Raw genomic sequence first — 21,939 nt, 5'->3', positions numbered from 1 at the left:
CTGCTCTCTGATGTTAGGATTTTTTTCAAATGTTAAGAAGTGAGAGGAGAGGAATCACTCAATAAAAAGGCCACACAGAAAAAAGTTAATGAAAAGAAAAGGTGTTGAAAAAGACTACAAAACTAATAGAAATAAGAAAGAGAAAATGGTGCTTCCCTGGTGGCGCAGTGGTTGAGAGTCCGCCTGCCGATGCAGGGGACACAGGTTCATGCACCAGTCTGGGAAGATCCCACATGCCGCGGATCGGCTGGGCCCGTGAGCCATGGCCACTGAGCCTGCGCATCCGGAGCCTGTGCTCCGCAGCGGGAGAGGCCACAGCAGTGAGAGGCCCATGTACCACAAAAAAAAAAAAAAAAAAAAAAAAAGAGAAAATGGAAAAAGTGACAAAGAAGTAAAGGGTGAAGGAGGGATGACTGAGAAAAGTTGTAGACAGCAAATAAAAACATGGAATAGAGATACAGAAATGCAGGCAGTGCTTGAAGTAGTTATGAAGAAGAGCAGTGACATAGAGGAATCAGATATCCTTGTGCAATTAGGGTTCTCCAGAGAAACAGAGCCAACAGAATACATATATGAAGAGATTTGTTATAGGAACTGGCTTACATGGTTATGGAGGCCAAGAAGTCCCACCATCTGCTCTCTGCAAGCTGGAAACCCAGGAAAGCCTGAGTGTCATTCAGTCTGAGTCCAAAGGCCTAACAACTGAGGGCCACTGGTGTTAAGTCCCAGAGTCTGAAGGCCTGAGAACCAAGAGCTCCAGCATCCAAGGGCAGGAGAAGCTGGATGTCCCAGCTCAAGAAAAGAGAGAGAATTTGCCTACCTCTACCTTTTTGTTCCATTTGGGCCCCCCATTGGCTGATGACTGCCCACATTGCTGAGGATGGATCCCTTTACTCAGTCTCCTGAATCAAATGCTAATCTCTTCCAGATACACACTTACAGACACACCTAGAAGTAACGTTTTACCAGCTATCTGAGCATCCCTTAGCCCAATCAGATTGGCATATAAAATTAACCCTCACATCCTTCTGTTATATATTTGCTTTTACATTTTATTATATATCCCTCGGGCACTGGAGGGAGTAAGAAGGAATCAAGAGCCTGATTTCATCAACAAAATCTAATTCAAACTACCAAGCACAAAAGGGGAAAGGAGGGCCTTGTTGTAAGTTATAGAGCATCTTATGGACCTAGGGCAGGAATGGCACCAGGCTCACAAGGAGGGAAACAGAGTCTGGAAAGTTGTGAGGGTCTCATCTCTGCTTCTGACTCTAAACGCCTTTTCTTTTCTCACACTGCAGGCTGATTCCTCTACTTCACAGGAACTCTTGGTAAAACTACAGAGTTGTGGTTCCATCTACCTACAGAGAGTTCGTATTCACTGGGGATCTCTTTGGCCCAGCTTAAGCCAGCCAGGTAAGCGAGCATAACACAGGATGGCAGCAGGCATCTCCACTACACTACAGGCCTCTGTGAAGTTTTGGCACTTGAGAGCTCTTAGTGCATTGATGGTGTGGCCCACTTTATTCAGGCCTCAAGAGGCCCACCATGACTGCCCCATCCACAATGATACCCCCTCCCTCATTCTCTACTCCCAAACCCTGCATGATTTATTTCTTCACTATTTTACAATATACTGTGTTTCATGTTTATGTGTTTATTGTGTCTCCCCTGCTAGGATGTAAACTCCATAAGAGAAGAGATTTTTTTTTTTTTTTTTTGTCCCTAGAGAAGACTGGCACTCACTATGTATTAATAGAGTATTTGTGGAAGGAAGGAAGGAAGGAAGGAAGGAAGGGAGGGAGGAAAGGGGGAAGATATGCTGAAATTCAACTTAGTGATCTCTCAAGAGTAGAGCTAGGACTGAAATTAGAAGAAACAAAGAACAGAGGAGTTGAGAATAAGCTGACAGATGTGATTATTATAATCAGGAAGACTTCAAGCTTATGGTAACCACTTTTTCTGACACTTACCTATTAGGAATATCGAGATGGAGGCTGTGTGAAAGGGGAGGAGCTGATTCTAGAACTGGACTAATCCTGCATCCAACAGAGATCTAATAGCTGTTGATCATTTATTATGTCTCAGACACAATGCAGGCACCTTGCAAACTCCATGAGATGTGAGAAGACTGAGGGGAGAGGTTGAGTTGTTAGACTGTGATCACCAAGCAGTGGGGGGTGGAGCTTACATTAGCGTCCAGGCTCACTGGAACCGGAAAGCCCACACTTGCCAGTGAGATGATGCTCGAGCCCAATAATGTTTTACTGTTGCTGTATGGTTTACATTAAATTATAGTACTTGCTTGAAAGGAAATGCTAACAAAGTCTGGTTAAATAGCCTATTAAACAAACCTTCTTTTATGATAGTAAATACTACAAATTACCATTTTAATTGTTTGCTAATAAGACATCTAAAATATTTGAGAATATTGTCATAAGAAAGTAAATAGTACATCTGTAATCTTACTTATCAAACACTTTGCTTAATTATTAATTAAACAATAATTAATTAATTAATTAATACAAAAAGGAAGTTTATCATCCTTGTTTGAATCAGTGGGGTCAAAAATTAAAGAATGTTTCATCTGTTTTATGTGTAAATACCTGTATAAATACATATGCATGTGTATAACATTGATAAAACCTTACGTAAGTTTCAGCATTACTAATCACCTGACAAAAAGGTGCCCAAACTTGTCAACTCATCAGAACCACATTCTTTGGCAATCATGGGGTAGGATTATGAATTCAATTTATAAAATAACTTACTGACATTGAAGAGGAATCTTAATGAGTAGGAAAATTGGACTGAGTATAGTATAAAAGGGAAGAGTTATTCATTTAACAAACATATACTGAGTATCTACTAAGTCCAAAACATTGTTGAATCCTAGAGGTTCAAGTCCGAATAGTCATATTTCCTTACCTAGAGGAACTTGCAGTTTAGCAAAAAGGAATATTATGTTCAACCCTCAGTGCTCAACTTTGTTTGTATAATTCCATTTATATGAAATGTCTAGAACAGACAAATTTATAGAGACGGAAAGTAGGTTAGTGGTAGCCTAGGGCTGAGGGAATAGAAGAAAGGTGGGTGACAGCTAAAAAATATGGGCTTGGGCTTCCCTGGTGGCGCAGTGGTTAAGAGTCCGCCTGCCGATGCAGGGGACACGGGTTCGTGCCCCGGTCCGGGAAGATCCCACATGCCGCGGAATGGCTAGGCCCGTGAGCCATGGCCGCTGAGCCTGCGTGTCCGGAGCCTGTGCTCCGCAACAGGAGAGACCACAACAGTGAGAGGCCCGCGTACAGGAAAAAAAAAAAAAAAAAAAAAATGGGCTTTCTTTTGGGAGTAGTGAAAATATTACAAAATTGATTGTGGTGATGGTTTCACAATGCTGTGAAGAGAATAAAAACTTTTCAATTGTATACTTTAAATGGGCGAGCTGTATTACATGTGAATAAGATTGTTAACAAAAAACCTACATAACCCAACATTTATTATCTCATATTTTCTGTGGACCAGGAGTCTAGGCATGGCTTAATTGGGTACTTTGCTTAGGATCTCACAAAGCTACAATGAAGGTGTTGGACAGGGCTGTGATCATATCACTCAGTGCTCAACTTTAAATGAAATGTTTTTAAATGAGCTAATATGTATTTCATATATCAAGTGTAACTTATTTCTATAATATCAATCCACAATTTCAATAAAGTAAAGTACTTTCTCTCATGGTTCTACAGATTGGCTGGGCTCAGCTGGGTGGTTCTTCCCTGGGATCTCTCATGCAGTGGTGGTTAGCAGTCTTCAGGGATGCAGTGATCCAAAAGTTCAGTTGGTCTGGACATCCAAGATGGCCCGCTCAACTGGCTGACAGTCAGAGGTGACTGTTCACTGGGAGGTAAGCTGGGCTGGACACTAGAATACCTGCACGTGGCTTTCTATGTGACTTTGACTTGGGCTTTTCATACATAGCATGGCGGCTCTAAGAGGGAGCACATGGAGAGTAAGCATGATGCAAAAGCAGTTAAGATAAATCAAACACGTTTAAGGGCTACACCAGGAACTAGCACAGCATCACTTCCACTGTATTTCATAAGTCAAAGCAGTCACAGGGCTTATCCAAACTTAGGAACATTGAGAAATAAACTCTATCTCTTGATGAGGGAGTATCAAGGCCACATTGTAGAATAAGGTGGGATTAGAGTTATCATTAGATATCTTTGGAAAACATCATCTGCCACAGATAGAAAAGTCATTGTTTTGAGCAGTGTTGCATTTCAATTTTTTTTAAATTTTTTATTTGGCTGCACCACATGGCACGTGCGATCTTAGTTCCCTGACCAAGGATCGAACCTATGTCCTCTGCATTGGGAGCACAGAGTCTTAACCACTGGACCACCAGGGAAGTCCCAAATTATGTTAACCTAGCATTAAAACTTTCAAATGCAGTAAATCATCATCTGTCTGACAAGCAAGGTTGTTCCCATCTACACTTTCCTAAGGGAAAGAAGGAAATGCCACATTTGGGGAAAGAACTTCCCTCCAATGGTGAGACAAGTACTAGTGCAGGTCTAACATGCACACCCACACCCCAAGTAGCACAGAAACAAGTCTTTAATATCCAGGGCAAGATAATATATCCAGACAGTCTTCGGTGATAATAAATCTAAATGCTTATCTATGAGTGTCATGTCCTTTCAACTCTTCATCAATTCAAACAGAAATTAATCTATTGAAATCAACTATATGATACTGTTAAGTGTTTTAGACTGTATAAAAGCTTATAATCCAGAAACCATGTCTTTCTGGAATTTACAACTTATGCCAAAGGTCAGAAAAATATTGTCTCTTCTTCATGATTAGTCTCAGCAGTGGTTGATGTGTCCCTTATTTTTGAGTGTTATTGGTTTTTGGCTTTTTTCCCCCAAATAGCTACCAGAATAAGTTGCACAAAATTCAGAATTAATTTTGCTTAGGCTGCCTTTTAACCTGCATTAATTTAGATACATGTTCAAGCATCTCTTGTTTACCATCAGTAGAGATAAGATTGTGGTAAAACTCTCAACATTTTCCCATAGTGCAGCATATAAAAGAGAAATATGAACAATTTTCACAATAATTGACATAAATTAATTTTTTTATAAAAGAGAAATATGAACAATTTTCACAGTAACTGACATAAATTAATTTTTTTAAACTGTTAACTCTTCATGTTTGAATATGGTCATTAGATAGGCTTGGAAAACCCCAAAATGTTCTCCCAGTGCTTAAAAATTTCTATGTCCCTGCATTTTTTAGTCTTCTTAAAAAGAAAATGTACCTAAGTGGGGACCTAGAAAATCTCAGATGGTTAATACACAGGTTCTCGCATGGCAGGAAGAGAGATAAAGGTATTAGAAAGTTGCAGTTTTTCCTGACAAGATCTTCCTTCTGTCTCACTTTTTGGTACCATGGAGAGCAAAGATTCAGTCCTTTCCTAGTTCCCATCCCCAGCATGAGCCTTGTCGCCATTTATCAGTAGGGACAGTCCTGATAGCCCCCAAGCTCTCTGATGAGATTACAAAGAAAGTAGCAAGAGGCTGGTTCACTGGAGGGAACTTTTAATCGATTGTGAATGTGTGTTGTGTATGTGGGTCAATGAATTTCTGGAAGTGGGCTCAGGTAGCTCAACGAAGGTTACTTCCTTGGGCTACCTTTGACCTCAATTTAAGCAATTTATTTATAGTTGGGACAATGTCATTTTAACATGACCTTGAAGTAAATTGAACAAGCCAATCCACAATGCAATGATCGGCCACTATGAAGCCCATTTTTTTACAGGAAAGAGATGCATTTAGATCTTTGGGAAGAACTGGATAGGGACCAAGGTGGTGGAAGTGTGGGAAGAAATTTCAGAAACAAAGATAAATGGTTTGTTTTTTAGAGGAATAACTGGGTCAGTGTTCCAAACACTCCATTTCATTAATCAAGTTGGCAACAGTATCAACAAACTCAGTTGTTAGCAAATGATTATCTGATTAAAATGGCAAGAAGAATATGTCCAAATAGGTAGAGAGTGTGGACTAAATTTTATAAGATTTAAAATACCCTTCGTGCATTCTTTTCAACTGTATCAGTAGTACATGGGGTACCATTTTGTCAGAAAAAAATCTCAAGGATTTGCTTATTCTTTCCAGACTGTGCATCCCTTGTTCTCTTGAGAATCTTACTCCATTCTCAAGTTTACTGAACTACACTGATCCACTTAAAAAACTAAACTGACCTCAGTTATCTTTGTTCATGCTGCTAAAATTGAATTCCTTAAGGTTATATTGTGTTATGTGGTCCATGCATTTTGTTGTACCATTCCCAAATATTTCTAGGTACCTAAAAATGTTTAGGGTAGGGCTTCCCTGGTGGTGCAGTGGTTGAGTGTCCGCCTGCCGATGCAGGGTACACAGGTTCGTGCCCCAGTCCGGGAAGATCCCACATGCCGCGGAGCGGCTGGGCCCGTGAGCTGTGGCCGCTGAGCCTGCTCATCCGGAGCCTGTGCTCCGCAATGGGAGAAGCCACAACAGTGAGAGGCCCGCGTACTGCCAAAAAAAAAAAAAAAATGTTTAGGGTAGACAATAAAGTCACTAAATGAAAATTGGATGCAACTTGCCCAAATTTCAGAAAAGAAAGGAATGTTCTTTTCACTCCACCTATGGAGTATGAAAATGACAGAAAGAGGCATTGACTAACCCCCAAACTCTTGCCCCAAGGGCAGGCCAACAATGTTGCAGATGGGTGCAGACGGGTATCTAGGACATTCAAGCTCCAAGCCCTGGGCCTTCAATGCCTCTGTCTCCTTCATTTGGATGATTCAGTGCTACAGCCTGGTTTTTCTGGTCCCCATTCACCTGCAATTCTTGCTTAACCAATCTATTATGTATAAGAAGGTGACTTTCCCACCAACACTTCTGCAATCTCTTTCTCATGAAATGCTTTGCAAGACAGCTCTCCCTTTGACACCTTACTGAGCATAATACTGTATCCTGTGTAGATTAATAATGTATTTGTCCCAAGATCACTTTTCTAGAAAACTCAGCTATCCAGAGCACAGCCAAGAGTAAATAGGAAGATAAAAAGTCATCTGAGGGCTTCCCTGGTGGCGCAGTGGTTGAGAGTCCGCCTGCCGATGCAGGGGATACGGGTTCGTGCCCCGGTCCGGGAGGATCCCACATGCCACGGAGCGGCTGGGCCCGTGAGCCATGGCCGCTGATCCTGCGCGTCCGGGGCCTGTGCTCCGCAATGGGAGAGGCCACAACAGTGAGAGACCCGCGTAGAGCACACACACACACACAAAAAAAATTCATCTGAGCCACTAAAGGAAACTTACAGAATATGTACACAAAATCTTGCTCATTTTACTCAGAGAAGAATCTCAAGCCATCGCTCAGGGCTTATTTACTTCTATTTTACATGCAATTCGTACATGATAATCAACCAACTTCTTATTCAGCATCACAAGAAAACCAACAAATATGCAGAAGGAAGAAAGAAGGCCGGTAGAAGCAGGCACACTAGCAATAACCAAAGTAAACCTGACAACTGCTTTGGATGAAAAAGCGAGAACTTCAAAATGTACATCAGAATAAAAGATACATCATTCTAAATCAGTGAGTGGGAGTATCTCAACATCCCCTGAGGCCAACACTGATGTTCAGTACAGTGGAACTGAGTCATCAAGAAAAGGTTAAATTATATTTTGAATTCCAGTAAGAAGGCAGAATGTGTATTGCCCATTACATAAAGTTTTTCAATAAAAATGGCTGAAATAAAGGATTTCAATTCATTCATTTATTAAATAGACATCGAGTGCTTACTATGTGCTGAGCTCGACTTCCATCCCCTGCCTTTTGTTTTTAATTTTAGATAACTGAGGCCTGGAAGATAAGCTATCTGCTCATTCCTAACAATTTTCTCAAAATTGTTGAGACTAAGCCAGGCCATAAAGATAGCGCATCACTGCCCCAGCGCTCTCCCTTCTGCAGGTCTGCTGCAGCCTCAGATTGCTGTCAGTGGATTGCTTGATGTGTCTGAATGGAGTGATGAGACACAGCTCAGTAAAACCCATTGCTTTAGTAACTGTGAGAAACTTAGTGAAAATAATAGATATTAGGACCTGGGGATGCGGTCTCTCTGTTCTTAATATAAGGAATAAGGCTATCTCTTGTTAAGTTATGGGCTCTACGAGTCAGATAACTGACTGCCTTTGCCTTGGTACCAGAAAGCGCAAGCTAAGACTGTGACCCACTTCTCACTATTGAAGGGATTTCATAGGTGTTATTTTGTGCACTACGTTTTGTTTCCATACCTTTTGTTTTCCATTTGCCTCGTCCTTTTCACTTATTTTGAATGTATATCTTTTTGCTCTATAGTTTTTTTATTTATTAAAAACGTGTATGGAAGTTGTCATGCACTAGATACTATTCTAAGCCCTTTACAAATATTAACTCATTTATTTCTCATAATTATGCTATGTGATATCCACTTATAGATCATTAAAAATTGACACTGAGAGATTCATTATCATATGTATCTTTTAATCTACACAAAGTCTTTTTGGAAAATAAGAAAATATATTGCAATCCATAAACAATTAGCTAATAAAATTAACTGGAAAATTTACTTAAATGTATCCTTATTTCCCAGCAGTGTCAAATATACCAGAGGTGTATGATATAGATAGAGGTGTATGCTTACATTCAAGTGATTTTAAAGTGTTTATTGTATTCTTGAGATCCTTAAGACACACTGTGATCTAATCAGGCAGCTAACAGCTAATCAGAGACACCTGGGTGGGGAATCGCTGCAGTGATTTGATGCTCCCTGGCACACTTCCTCCTGGCCTTCTGAGGGATGTGTTTCCCACCTCTTTATTTAGCAGGCCATAGTACATGCAAGCCCTAGTGAATGGCCTCGGTCGTTCATCTTATCTTACGTTAATAGTGCTGTTAGCTGCCTGAGAATAAGTAACCCAAGTCTCCAAAAATCCTGAGAGCGGTGGAACAGATTTTCCATGATTGTTTCAAGGATTCTTTTGGAGGTTTTTAGTGCAGCAGGCTGTAAATTGTTTCTTAAATTATTGAAAATCACGGACATCTGGGTTGATTAGCTGAGTAAATGTGAATGAGTTCTTTACTCCCAAGTGCAGTGCTCCTCTCCTCCTGTGTTGATATTACACCCTTGCATCTGGCTCTGGACAATTCAGAGGCTGAAAGAGTCATTATCATCTCAGACAAGACTAATCTCATTACCAGGTACAAAATGGCAAAAAAAAAAACCCCAAAAAACCAAAACCTTTTTGCCTGTTATGCACTTTAAAATCAGCCCAAAAATGAGAACAGAAAAGAAACAGAAGCTCAGTTTTTGATGATACTAAAATAAATCCATATTTCCTAAACCCGGTGTAAGTCAGAAGTGAATAGGGGAACGGTCACGCATCTACCAGAGTGAAGAAACACCCAATGCAGATAAAGGTAAAGGTAGATACCAGTGGGAAGCAAGTCAGTTTGCCCGGCAGCTCTTCTGGAAGGCTCAGGAATGGAAGAAACCATGTACCAAGAAAGGCCTGTGTGATTCCAAGTTGTTCCTCTGAGCCAGTTTTTGAGTGGAGACCTGGGGTCTTATTGGTTCATATGTAATTATCTGAGTTCATTATCTTCAGATTGTTAAAGTTCTACTTCTCTGAAACACAGTACAGCTGTTAGCGTATATTTTATAAATTTGAAATGTAATATTAATCATAATTTTTGCTGAAATCTCATTATGTTTTAATGATTTCTAAACTTTTAGAGGCTGTACATGTGCTATTTGGACTATTTGATCAAGAAACTCTTACTTGATATTCAACTAAACTGAAATATTATCTCAATGCTCATGGTGTTTTCAAGTCAATTAAGTATCATCACTTAAATTTGTTAAACTTTCATTCTTTATTGCTATCATTCTAATTCAAAGGAAGTATATCCATAGCTTAAAAATAGTTCTTTAAAGATTAAAAGGAGTGATGAAAATGGTAGTATAAATACTGCAACTAAGAATAAAAGTGGAAATATAGATAGGGAACAGAACTTCAGGGTGACTATAGAATGTGAATCTTCATAAGCTAGAGCAAGGAAAATTAAACTTGTAATGATTTTGCACAAGCAGCCAATAAAGAAAAGTGTGATTAAGTATGATGATGAATATAAGATAAATGAACTTTATTGGAAACTTGATCCACTGCCACCAGTCCCAGTGCATTATCTGTTAAAACACTTGTCTGTAGTGACATATAGCCCTAGGGGATTTCTTGCATAGTGACTAGTCTTGTAAAATCAATCACAGTTTTACAAAACTATGCAAAATAATGCTATTCATTACATAACTGCTGAAATTTTTTTGAAGGCAGGTAAATGACCAATATCACAGACTGATATTTATTCATATTTATATACCTCCTACCCTTTATTGCTGTAAAGACTAAAACCAAAAAAGATCAATACTGTATGCTTTATTAGAGAGAAAGCAGAATAATTCGGAAGAAAAACATGTCCAAACAGCATGATTACCAGCTATCTATAACTATATAACACCATAACAATTAAAACAGTGTGAAACTACCTCAGAATGAGAAAAATAAGCTAGGAAAACAGAATAGAGGTCAGAAGTTGACCTGAGCATAAATAGGAACTTGATATATAATGGAATTGATCATTCAAATCAGTGAGAAAAGAATGAAGTATTTAATAAAGTGTGCTTGAACTGTTGCTTATTCACATGCAAAAACTGGCATTGTATCCTTACCTCACTCTAGATGAAAATAAATTCCAGATGATTTAAAGACATAAATGTTAAAAGAAAAACCTTTTTAAATTTGAGAAGAAAATATAGATTGATTGATTGATTCATGACCTTAAATTAAGTAAGAATTTCTTAAACCATATACTAAAAGCACAAGAAGCAAACTACATGAAAAAAAGATTGATACGTCTGCAATATTTAACTTTGACATAAAATTTTAGGACATATTATTTTGTTATGTGAACAAAAATATTAAAAAATGAATCATTGTGAACTTGGGAGAGGCATGAAGGGAAAGAGTCTGAGAAGGTATCCAGGAGATTTCAATTATATCTATAATTTATCTCTCAACAATATGTATAACAAGCATATATGGCAAAATGCTATGGTCTGACAAAGTTGATTTACTGGTATGGGTTGTATTGTTTTCTATAACTTCTCTATTTTATGCTTAAAATAGTTTATAGTAAAAACAACTTAAAGAATGCTTAAGAGGCATGCTGATAGAATGTGAGGTCCATCATACGTAAAACACAGGTTCCAGAAGGGTATGTTAGAGCGAATGGAAGAGTGGTATATTCAAAGAGATAATGGCTGAATATTTTCTAAAATTGATGAAAGACATGAATGAAGACATAAATATACACACACCCTCTCATGAATTCTTATGAATACACACTTTTTTAAAAGAGAAATTGAGTTTGAGCTGAGATCTTTTTGGCTACAATTTGTACCAAGAGAATAAAAGTGTCTGGGATGGGACATAACAAACGTATTATGAAACTTGAATACCAACAATTAAATATTCTCATGTGCCTGCCAATGAACAAATCGCTACTGGTAAAATTCCTTATTCAAATGACACTGTTAGTTGTTGTATAATATGAATGGCACATAATGTGGATGAGCAGTCATTTTCTTCTGGGTGCTAGTAGATCGTTTGCTTCATTGTTAATCACCAGTGGTCAAAGTATGGTTCAGATTTTGGCATCTATGCGATACTTATAAGGTAGAAGTATTTGATGATTTACTGTTTATTTGCTTTTTACTGAAAACCCAGGCTACGTAAGAACAGACTTTTCATTTTGTTAACTGGTTTCTTTTTGAGCCATGATATGGGCCAGGGGTTAGAAAACTATAGCCCACAGGCCAAGTCTAACTCACCACTTATTAGCCTACCAGCTAGCAGTAGCTTTTATATTTTTAAATGGGAAAAAAAATTTAAGAGTAAATTTCCTCATATGTGAAAATTATGTGAAATTAAAATTTCAGTGTTCATAAATACAGTTTTTTTTTAACACAAGCACTTTCATCTTTATATTGTTTATGCTACTTTGATGCTACATTTAGGCCTGCAAAACCTAAAATATTAACTCTCTGGACATTTACAGAGGGTTTGCTGACCCTCTGATATAGAGTATAAATGTAGCTCAAAACACTCCAGCTGACATGCAGGAAGGAAGAGACGTAAATTGCAAATAATTTATACATTAATGCAAATTTACACACTGCTTTCTTTACAGAGAACAGTTATGTAGAATATATGACATTCAATCATGATTTGCCACTAAATGAAGTTGTGAAAATTATTAATATAATTAAATTGTTGTGATGACTACAGCTGCTTTTCGTCATGTTATGTGAAGAAATAATAAGTAAATGATTCTGCTTTTACATATCACAGTAAACTGGCTTTTGAAGGGAAAGTTGCTCTCATGAGTTTGTAAAAGGAGAGATGAAATAAGACACTTCATCATGACAATGAAAATGCCAGTGAAGACAGTATTTTTACTTTCATGTTGTGCTATTATTCTAGTGATTAGCCAGAATCTAATAATTCAAGACCAAAATTCCACAAGGCTTAAGGTTGAAAATAAGAATTTGAATGAAAATAATGTTGAAGATAAATTATCCTAAGAAGACAAAATTTGGGTTCAAATCACTGCATTGCTGAGTTTGACTGTTTACAAGCACTTGACTTTTTTTCATCCTTCAGAGAATGAAATCAATGATATATTACAGTCCAAACCTTGTCTCTACTTAAGTGCTAAAACAGAGCATGAAGAAATGTTCCACAGCTAAATGAAACCTATAAGTTCAACTTTATATGTTGAAGCGATCAACTTTATAGGTTTTTATTGTTGCTAGTGTTGTTTTCAGTGTAATAACTCATCTACACAGTGTCCAGCAAAGTGATGAAAGTTATTTTCAGTGAGCAATCTAACTTCAATGTTATGTACAATACAAACATGGAAAACTGATTATCAAAACATTTCTCCCATTCTCTTTTTTTTGCGGTACGCGGGCCTCTCACTGTTGTGGCCTCTCCCGTTGCGGAGCACAGGCTCCGGACGCGCAGGCTCAGCGGCCATGGCTCACGGGCCCAGCCCCTCCGCGGCATGTGGGATCTTCCCGGACCGGGGCACGAACCCGTGTCCCCTGCACCGGCAGGCGGACTCCCAACCACTGCGCCACCAGGGAAGCCCTCTCCCATTCTTAATGATACACAAATGTGATTTTCTACTCCAGTTAAAATAGAGATCAAAATAAGAAATACCCCAGATGTGGAACCTCATTGTGCTACCTTCATGAAGACTGCAGACACTGTCATTCTTCTCCATGGTTTGAAACAAAGATCATTCATGTTTTAAGTATTGTTCCCCTTTTGTAAGTTGTGATGAATTCTTGTTTTTTGATCTGCCTAAAAATTAGTGGCTAAACTTTGGCTATAAAGTGACCCACAGCCACTGTTAGTTTACATAAAATGTTCAAAATGTAATAAGTATCTTTTTTTTTTAAGAAGTAAATGGTGAAAATGCCACAAAGAAAATAGGAAATAAAGTGGGAATTGAAGGACAAGTAAGACTTTGCTAATAGATATATTTCAGGACTCAGAAATGTACATGCAAAGGTACAGAAGCGTGAAAAGTGAGGTAAGCTTGGGGGTGGTGAGTAGACCAGTGCCTGAGACTGAAGAATTAGTATATAGGAGATTGAAAACAACTGCAAAGGTTATTCAAAGGGCAATTCTTTGTTTCCTCATTGATGACTTATAAAACTTCCATTTACTTTGTTTTTGAAACTTTTGAGCTCTTTTTTTTTTTTTCCAAAGCTTTTTCAAAGGTGGAAGCTTATATGATCTTAAAGAATTTGCAGATCAGATTGTGAGTGTCTGGCACAATGAATGATTCAAGAAGGAGGAGAAGAATATGTTACAATATGGACAAGGATTGGAAAGCAACATATTCTCCTAAACCATTGGTTTGAAAAAAGAAAAAATGATTTCCAACCTAGATTTTTAAAGCCTTCTCTATTATCAATTAAGTTGCAGATTTGAAAAAAAAAGATATTTTTAGAAATACACTTTCAAAAACCTAATTCCTATTCATGCTTTCTCAGAATGCTACTGCAGAATATGTTCCACCAGAATAAGGGGATAAACCCAGGAGAAACTAGGGGATCCAAGAACCAGGAGATCCACTGCAGGAAGGAAGCCAACAGAATTCCTAAATGAGGCCATGGTCATGCAGCAGGCTAGAGGCAGCCCCATCCCAAATAGAAAAGGTCAGAAGACTTTGGAAGAGACTTCTTCAAGAAGATGAAATTGAAACCTAACATGCCTGAACATATTAACAGAGGACATACAATTTAGTTCAGGGGGAGTTTGGAACTGAGTTGAGTACATAGAAAACTATTAAAAATTCCAAGGAAAATGAAATGTTGTGCAGGCAAGACAGAGTAATCACAGTGCACTGAGTATGTGGCTCAGGTGCAGATAGTGTTTAATATGACCCTCATAATGTGGAAACTGAAAGTGTTTCCTGCTGAAGTTGCATCTACACAGGAAAGACTGGAGCACGGGAACTCTACGGGGTGCAGATGGAGGTAAAATTGAACTGAATCCTCATCTTTCATAATGGAAAGTTATAATAGTTAATGCCTAAAACTGTAAGACAGAAAAGCAGCAATACCCAGATTTTATCTTGGTATATGTCGGTTACAATCATAAGATGGGGCAAGAGAGTTAAAAAGGGAGGTAAACAATGCTGTGGTGAGGTGATTAAGACCCAGGACTGTTCTTTTTCATAAAAGCTTTGTGGAGGTATCTCTATCTTTATATCATGAGTATTTTTAATTTCAATAAAAAGTATATTTCAAACAGTTAAAATGCAGAATACAAAAGCATATCTATGATGATAGGAACAAGAATTAGAAGAAGGTATAGACTAATAAACACATTGATTTGGAGAAAGAAATTTCTTCATTGGACCTTAAAATAATATGTTTACTTAGGTTAAAATCAGATTTTGGGGCATGCATACTTCTCAGTTTTCATCTCATGTTCTCAACTCAATTGATTTCAAAGGTCTGGAAGTGAGAGAAGTTCTGTGTTTTCATTTTGTTTTAAGTTAGGACAATAATCTTCCAACTGATGCACGTGAAGACTTTCTAAGGCATATGTGCATGTGAGTTCCAGATCCTCTTGTTTCATAGGTAGTATTTCTTAGAACTGTTCTGCCTGAAGCCATCCCTGAAGTTGAAGATCATGCTGGTTTTCCTTGCCTGCTCCCTCTTCATAATCAGCCTTCTCCCAATTAACACCTGAAATGCATATCCCTCAACCATCCCTAGTCTTACCATGGAACAATGCTCTGATTTGAAAAACCTCTGGAGCTTCAAGCCAGGGGACAATTCAAAATATTGCTTAAGCAAGTGAATGACTCTAATGAATGGGTAACAATCATTATGCAAATCAAATAGTTTTCAATTATTTCTTAGCACAAAATAGGAAGATCTAATCCAGTCATCAACTATAAGATCATTAAAACATTTCTGATGATCAATCACTATGTGACTTTCAGCATGTAACCTGGGAGGGGTTCAGATAACTTTGTGACATTGCCTGAACAAAACTCCTTCCATTTCCATCTACTTATTGATATGATCGAGTTTGTCAGCATAATAAAAATAAAATTGATGCTGAATCCTGTCTTATTCTAAAATAAATATATCCTCATCCACCTCATTAATATCTACATTTAAAATACAATTTTACTTTTTAGGTTTAATAATTCTATATCAATGTTTATAATACATGTATGCTATTGTGATTAATTGTATATTAGTAATAACTGTAATAAGTATGGTCACTTGAAGTTTTTAAAAACTACATTTCGATTTATGTATGTATTTTTGTTGTAGGAAAGTGTGAGAGGGTGATCCAAAAAACCCTACAAGTATATGTGATGTAATGAAAGTGGAATTTATATTACAAGTTAAGAAGAAAATAGAAAAATGCAAATTTTCCAATTGCTTAAGAAAGCTTTTTCCATGTATATTTTTTAGGGGTTAAAAAACAAGAGATTGTTTAATTAATAAAGTACAAGGATGAGGCCAGGTAGGGCAGGGGTAGCGGGGAACCACCTGGGGGCCTCCCTCCACTACATCCACCATTTTATTTTTGAATGGATGGTGATGGGTATCAAGTTGCCATGGTATTTAGTTTCCTTTGGATGGGTGGAAAAGGTGATATAAATTTTATTTTAAAATATAAATATTTCAAAATATACCAGAAATGATATCCTTTATTATAACATACAAAAATTATGTCCTTATTTTGAAATTTTTTAGATATGACTTAAACTTTTTGGAGGGATTCATAATTTTAAAAATTATTTTTAAGAATCTCAGAGCAAAAATGTTGCAGAACACCTGTCTTTTCTATGGTTCCTTTTAATGGGTGGATTCATACTGCCCTCTGGTGGTTATAGAGGTTGGAACACATGAAGTACAGATTTGGACCTGTGGCATTTTGGAAACAATTCCATTTCCTTTTTGCTGCATTGAAAAAATAGCAATTTGTCGTAGAGATGACTATATTTCACACATAATCAAAGTTTTTATGAAATGTGGATATAGTGACAGGATTTTGAAATTTAGGATTTGACATCCAATGGATCAAAAAAATCAGCTTGTCCACCTTTAATAACTGTAATTTGGCATTGACCAAGCAAGCAGATTTTTGCTTTCAAGAGATATCCAGACAGTACTCAAGAGTCCTCAGACAAGGGGACTTCCCTGGTGACACAGTGGTTAAGAATCCGTCTGCCAATGCAGGAGACACGGGTTCGCGCCCTGGTCCAGGAAGTTTCCCACATGCCACGGAGCAGCTAAGCCCGTGTGCCACAGCTACTGAGCCTGAGCTCTAGAGCCCGCGAGCCACAACTACTGAAGCCCGCGCGCCTAGAGCCCGTGCTCCGCAACAACAGAAGCCACCGCAAAGGGAAGCCCGTGCACCGCAACGAAGAGTAGCCCCCGCTCTCCGCAACTAGAGAAAGCCCGCGCACAGCAATAAAGACCCAACGCAGCCAAAAATAAATAAAGAAATAAAGAAATAAAGAAATTTATTTTTTAAAAAAGAGTCTCCAGACATAATAGAGACATTCCATCAGCTGAATGTAAAATCGGGCGTTTAGGTTCGGGTTTTTCTCCATGCAATTGTGGAGCTTTACCTTCGTTTAACTCTCCCTATAGCATCCTCCCTCCTTGCCCTTCTCTGCCCCCTGGGGCTCCATGCCTTGAGGCTGTCAGTAACTGGGATGAACATAATGGAGAAAGTGTGGCATAGTGGAAAGAGTGGGGCATAATGAAATTTGAAAGAACTATATCTGAATTTTATCCCCAGCCATCACTAGCTGTGATCTTGGGAGAATTAACTTCTCTTGATCAGTTTCCACAACAGGAAAACGGTTAAACTACTGGCCTCGTAGGTGCCATGGAAAACTAAAAACCACACAGGTAAGGTGCTCAATAAGAGCAACCAACTGTACTTATTCCTATTTTATACATTTGAAAGATAAGCAGGTTTGACCATTTGGGGGATAAGAAATAGAGTCACAGGGAGTCACTTGTTGGGGTATCTTGGTCATTTTTATTTAGTTAGTTACAGCAGTGCCATTATATGTATCTTGCTTAAATATTTCTTTCCCCTTAAGAGAAATAATTCACCATTTTCATCTTTATTAAACTTCCTCTCCCTTCTCCATTTCTCAGATGATTGAACTTGGTTTATAGTGAGAAAATAGATACAGCCTCTAAAATTACCAGCCTGTGAGCAATCACACCCATGTGCCACTCACAGTTCTTTTACTATGGACAGTAACTCCTTCCCCTGTGCTCTGAAACTCTCTCTTCATAACTCCCACCTTTATAAAGGCTTGATCCTTGCAATTATCCCCTCTCCTCTGCATCATGTTTTTTTCTTTCTACTGGGTCATTTCCACAAATGAAAAATATCCTCAAGTATCTCCTTCTCTTTCAAACAACCTCCGCCCCTAAAAAATCTTCCTCGATTCCACATAACCTTGTAGTTGATGACCTATTTCTCTGTTCCCCTTCACCACTGAACTTCTTGAAAATGTCTGTGCGTCACAGTTTCTATTTCCTCACCTCACACGCTTTCTTCAATCTACTTCACTTGCAATAATATCTTTCCATTTGGCTGAGACTTGTCAAGGTCAGAAATTTAATTCTCTGTTACCAAATCCATTAAAAAAAAAAAAAACCCTCTCTGTTCTTATCTTAAGTGACTCAACAACTTTTGACAGTTGACCACATGAATGAGAAAAAATATGGTATGTGAAAATGGCACCGTAGGGATGACTTTGTGGTAAAGAATATAAACTCAGTCAAAGTAACTTAAATAGAAAAGAATTTGTTTGGAAAAAATCTAATATTATCTCACACAGTAAGAGGAGGAAGTACAGCCAAGCCCCATAAGATAATTCACTGGGCTGCTCTAAATGTGCATGGTCTCTTGTTTTTGCTTCTCTCTGCATGTCTGCTTCGTGCTGATGCTCCTTTAAAGATGACCACTATATACACCTTTCTAGGTCAGGGGATCAACAAAGACCCACAAGAGTCCCTAAGTCCCTCATAATAAATTCCCATGAGAGAAACTTGATTAGTCCTGCTTAAAGCGTGCATCTTTTCCCAATTAGCCATGGCCAAGGAGTGGCAGGGTCATGGTGATGGTTAATTTTATGCAACAACTTTGCTAGGGTACAGTACACAGTTGTTTGCTCAAACACCAGTCTAGATGTTGCTGTGAAGGTATTTTTTAGATGTGATTAACATTTAAATCAGTAGCCTTTCAGTAAAGCCCATGACCCTCCCCCCCCACCCCCATTATGTGGGTGGGCTCATTCAATCTGCTGTAGGCCTTAAGAGCAAAGACTGAGGTTTTGAAAAAAAAAAAAAAAAGAAGAAGGGCTTTTGCCTCCAGACTCTGCAACCTAGAAACCCTGACTCACTTTCCAGGCTGTGGGCTTGCCATAAGAATTTTAGACTCACCATGCCCTGCAGTCACATGAGCCAATGCCTTAAACTAAATCGATCTCTGAGAGAGAGAGAGAAAATCTATCCTGTTTCTCTGGAAAACCCTGACTAACACAGTCACAAAGAACAAGCTTGGCCATAAGCGTCTCCCCTATGGCTGGCGAGCAGGTTTAGAGCTCAAGATATGGGCAGAAGTGACCCAGATGTATTATATTTAGGATTACCAGAGAATCTCAAACTTATAACCAGTTTTGCATGCTCAAGTAGAGATTGGCCAACACTAATATTAAAATATTAGCATGTGTTCATTACTATTTATTGTGTCATCAGTTCAAATAAATACAATTAATATTATTAGTTACATAATTTAATTTCAATCTCTTCTATCATTATTGACATAGCTAGAATTAAAGTAGGAAAGATTCTTTGGAACCCTCTGCATTCTTGGAGTAAGAGAAGAGGTGACTGTTTCAAAAGATATCCTATATATAAGAAAGGTTCATTGTAATGGAGCAAAGAGATGAGAAGCACAAGGAAAAGAGTAGGAAGGAATCTGACCTCACTTTCTGACAGCAACTAGTCACTAGTAAACCTCTTCTCTTGCTCCCTTCTTTCCAGGGTAGCAAAAGACTATCTTGAATTCCATTCTAAATATAAAATACTTATCCAGATGCTAAAATGACTGAAGAAATACAGATGAGGTGGTGTTTTGTTTATGTCTGTGTGTCTTATTTTCACGTCATTTATAGTTAGAGTAGATCCATAATTTAACTAGAATTCTACTCACTAGAAAATAAGTTATGCAGGAACTGAGGTGTGGAGAAACGGTGTGAGGAAGGCAAATGTGATGCTAAATTAAAAGCTCGGGGTGCTAGAAGACACCCGTTATGACCCTCCCAAGTCAGCTCCCTACAAGGGGTCTTTCTGCCCAGTGTTGCTCCCGTCAACAGAACGAGATGCAGTTCAGTTCAGAAGTAAAGGAAAGCTTTCTGCTTTGGTCAGAGAACAAGCAAGCTCTCTAGCACACGTGGTCTCCAAAGCCCGTGGGCGGGGCTGCTCTGTAGGGCTCTGGTCCACAGCAGAAGGGGCACAGCTGTGAAGGATCTGCTTCACTGTGGTCTCCTCAGCGGGGAGGGGCGGAGTTCTCGAGGGCTGGGGGCAGCTGAGCTGCTCTGGCTCCTGGTGGCAGAGGCCTGTGCCCGCGCTCCGCTGAGCTGAGGTGTCAGGCGCAGCCATTTCGCGCTAGGAGCTCCAGTCTGCAGCTCCGGGTAGGAGGCTCTGCACGCGCCATCCTTTGAGCAAGTGAAATTATATGACGCACGAAGGAAAAAAAAAGGTTAGACTTTATTTTATTACCCAGATTCCATGTTTATTTCCTGGGAATTGTTAACGCGCTTTGCCAGTGACAAGTCCGTCCTCTGTCTTTCGTCCTGGTCTTCATTCTTGAGGGGCGCTGCGGGGTGCAGCTGCATCTTCTGAAACTGCTTCCTGCTGAGTCTGTGTGTTGTCATAACCTTGGGTGGAGGAGAAGAGCTTCTCCCCAGTGCCTTTAGATGCGTCTGATGGTCACCAGGCCTTAGCCCTGACTGTTCGCGTTCCTGAGTGACCAGGATTTGGAGCTTTATAGATTCTGTTACTGAACCAAACTTGGGTCTACCGCTCGCCCTTGTGCAGTAAAGCTAAATTACCCACCTCGGGTTGTGGTGAAGAAAAGCGCAGTGTTTATTGCAAGGCCAAGCAAGTACTGGTGGCTAATGGTAAAGAGACCTGAACTCGCTGATGGCTTTCAGGTGTCCCTGGTTTTTAAAGACAGGGTGAGGGAGAAGGTTGCACGGTGCACGATCAGCTCATAGATGTTCTTCTGATTGGTTGGTGGTGAGGTAACAGGGTGGTATTTTGGGAATCAACATCATCAACCTGCTGGTTCCAACCGGTCTGGGGTCTACGTGCTTGTGGGCAGTATGCAGTTAACATCTTCCACCTGATCGGGCTTTTAGTGTCTGTGAAACGGCTCAAGGAATTGGCTCAGAATGTTACCTATGGCCCTTGAGGAGGAACTAAGGGTCCTTGACTTTGTTTAATGGCTAAAGTATTATTATTTTGTCTTGCTTGACTCTTTTCCTTTGTTTCTGTATTTTCTCACTTCTCTGATTAAATTTATTCTTTGGAACTCAGGGAAGGCCTAGGAGGCTAAAGATTTTCTACAAACAAGAGGCAGGTGGAGGACATGGGACAGAGGGGGCGTCTGTCCCAGAAAGGCCCCATAGGCTTCTCCTCCCTTTTATAAAACTTTTGAACATGAAGGACACCAGACAATTTAGGATGCATGGCCCAAGTATTAGCAAGGGAATCATGGTCATTAGGGGCCCAGGAAAAGTAAAAACCAAATGATGCCAGGGAGGACTTGTTTTACGTTGCTCCACATTTGTTTGGTCAAATTCGGCTGACTGGTTTCTGCTAGTCAAGTTGCTTTTTCCAGTAGTCTGAAATACCTGACAGGGAAATCAATCTGCCAGTCTTCCCCAGGGTATGCCGCTCTGGCTGAAAAGGCCTTATGTGGGAGCCTCCTCATGGGGGACAGGGGAAGGTGGTCTGGTATTTGTGTTGTTTATTGTGCATATGGGGCATGTCTCGACTATTCGACTGATTATACTTTTCATGCCAGGAGTTACCATGAGCTCCACTAATCAATTATATAGGGCTTCCCTCCCATAGTCAGTTCTTTGATGAGCCTCCCTGATGGCTTGACAAGCTGCAGTTTGGGAGAAGAAGTATTGCTCATGATCCTTAACT

The 21,939-nt window shown here is 39.2% G+C and overlaps 1 long non-coding RNA gene across 2 annotated transcripts; it reads left to right on the top strand.

Annotated features, from left to right (window-relative positions):
* The first annotated feature begins 1,288 nt into the window (after positions 1-1,288).
* Positions 1,289-14,243, top strand: LOC309804947. 2 transcript variants are annotated; one of them, XR_014294199.1, is made up of 3 exons: positions 1,289-1,416; positions 3,741-3,898; positions 14,209-14,243. It is a non-coding gene; the product is annotated as an uncharacterized lncRNA (long non-coding RNA). The 2 variants fall into 2 exon arrangements; XR_014294200.1 differs by lacking the exon at positions 14,209-14,243 and adding an exon at positions 7,484-7,742.
* Positions 14,244-21,939: the final 7,696 nt, after the last annotated feature.

Source organism: Mesoplodon mirus (assembly GCF_964341445.2).
Source record: "Mesoplodon mirus genome assembly, chromosome: 5".
NCBI classification, from domain to species: Eukaryota; Metazoa; Chordata; class Mammalia; order Artiodactyla; family Ziphiidae; genus Mesoplodon; species Mesoplodon mirus.
Note: the sequence above shows the minus strand (reverse complement) of the source record. Positions and strands in the feature narration are given on the sequence as shown.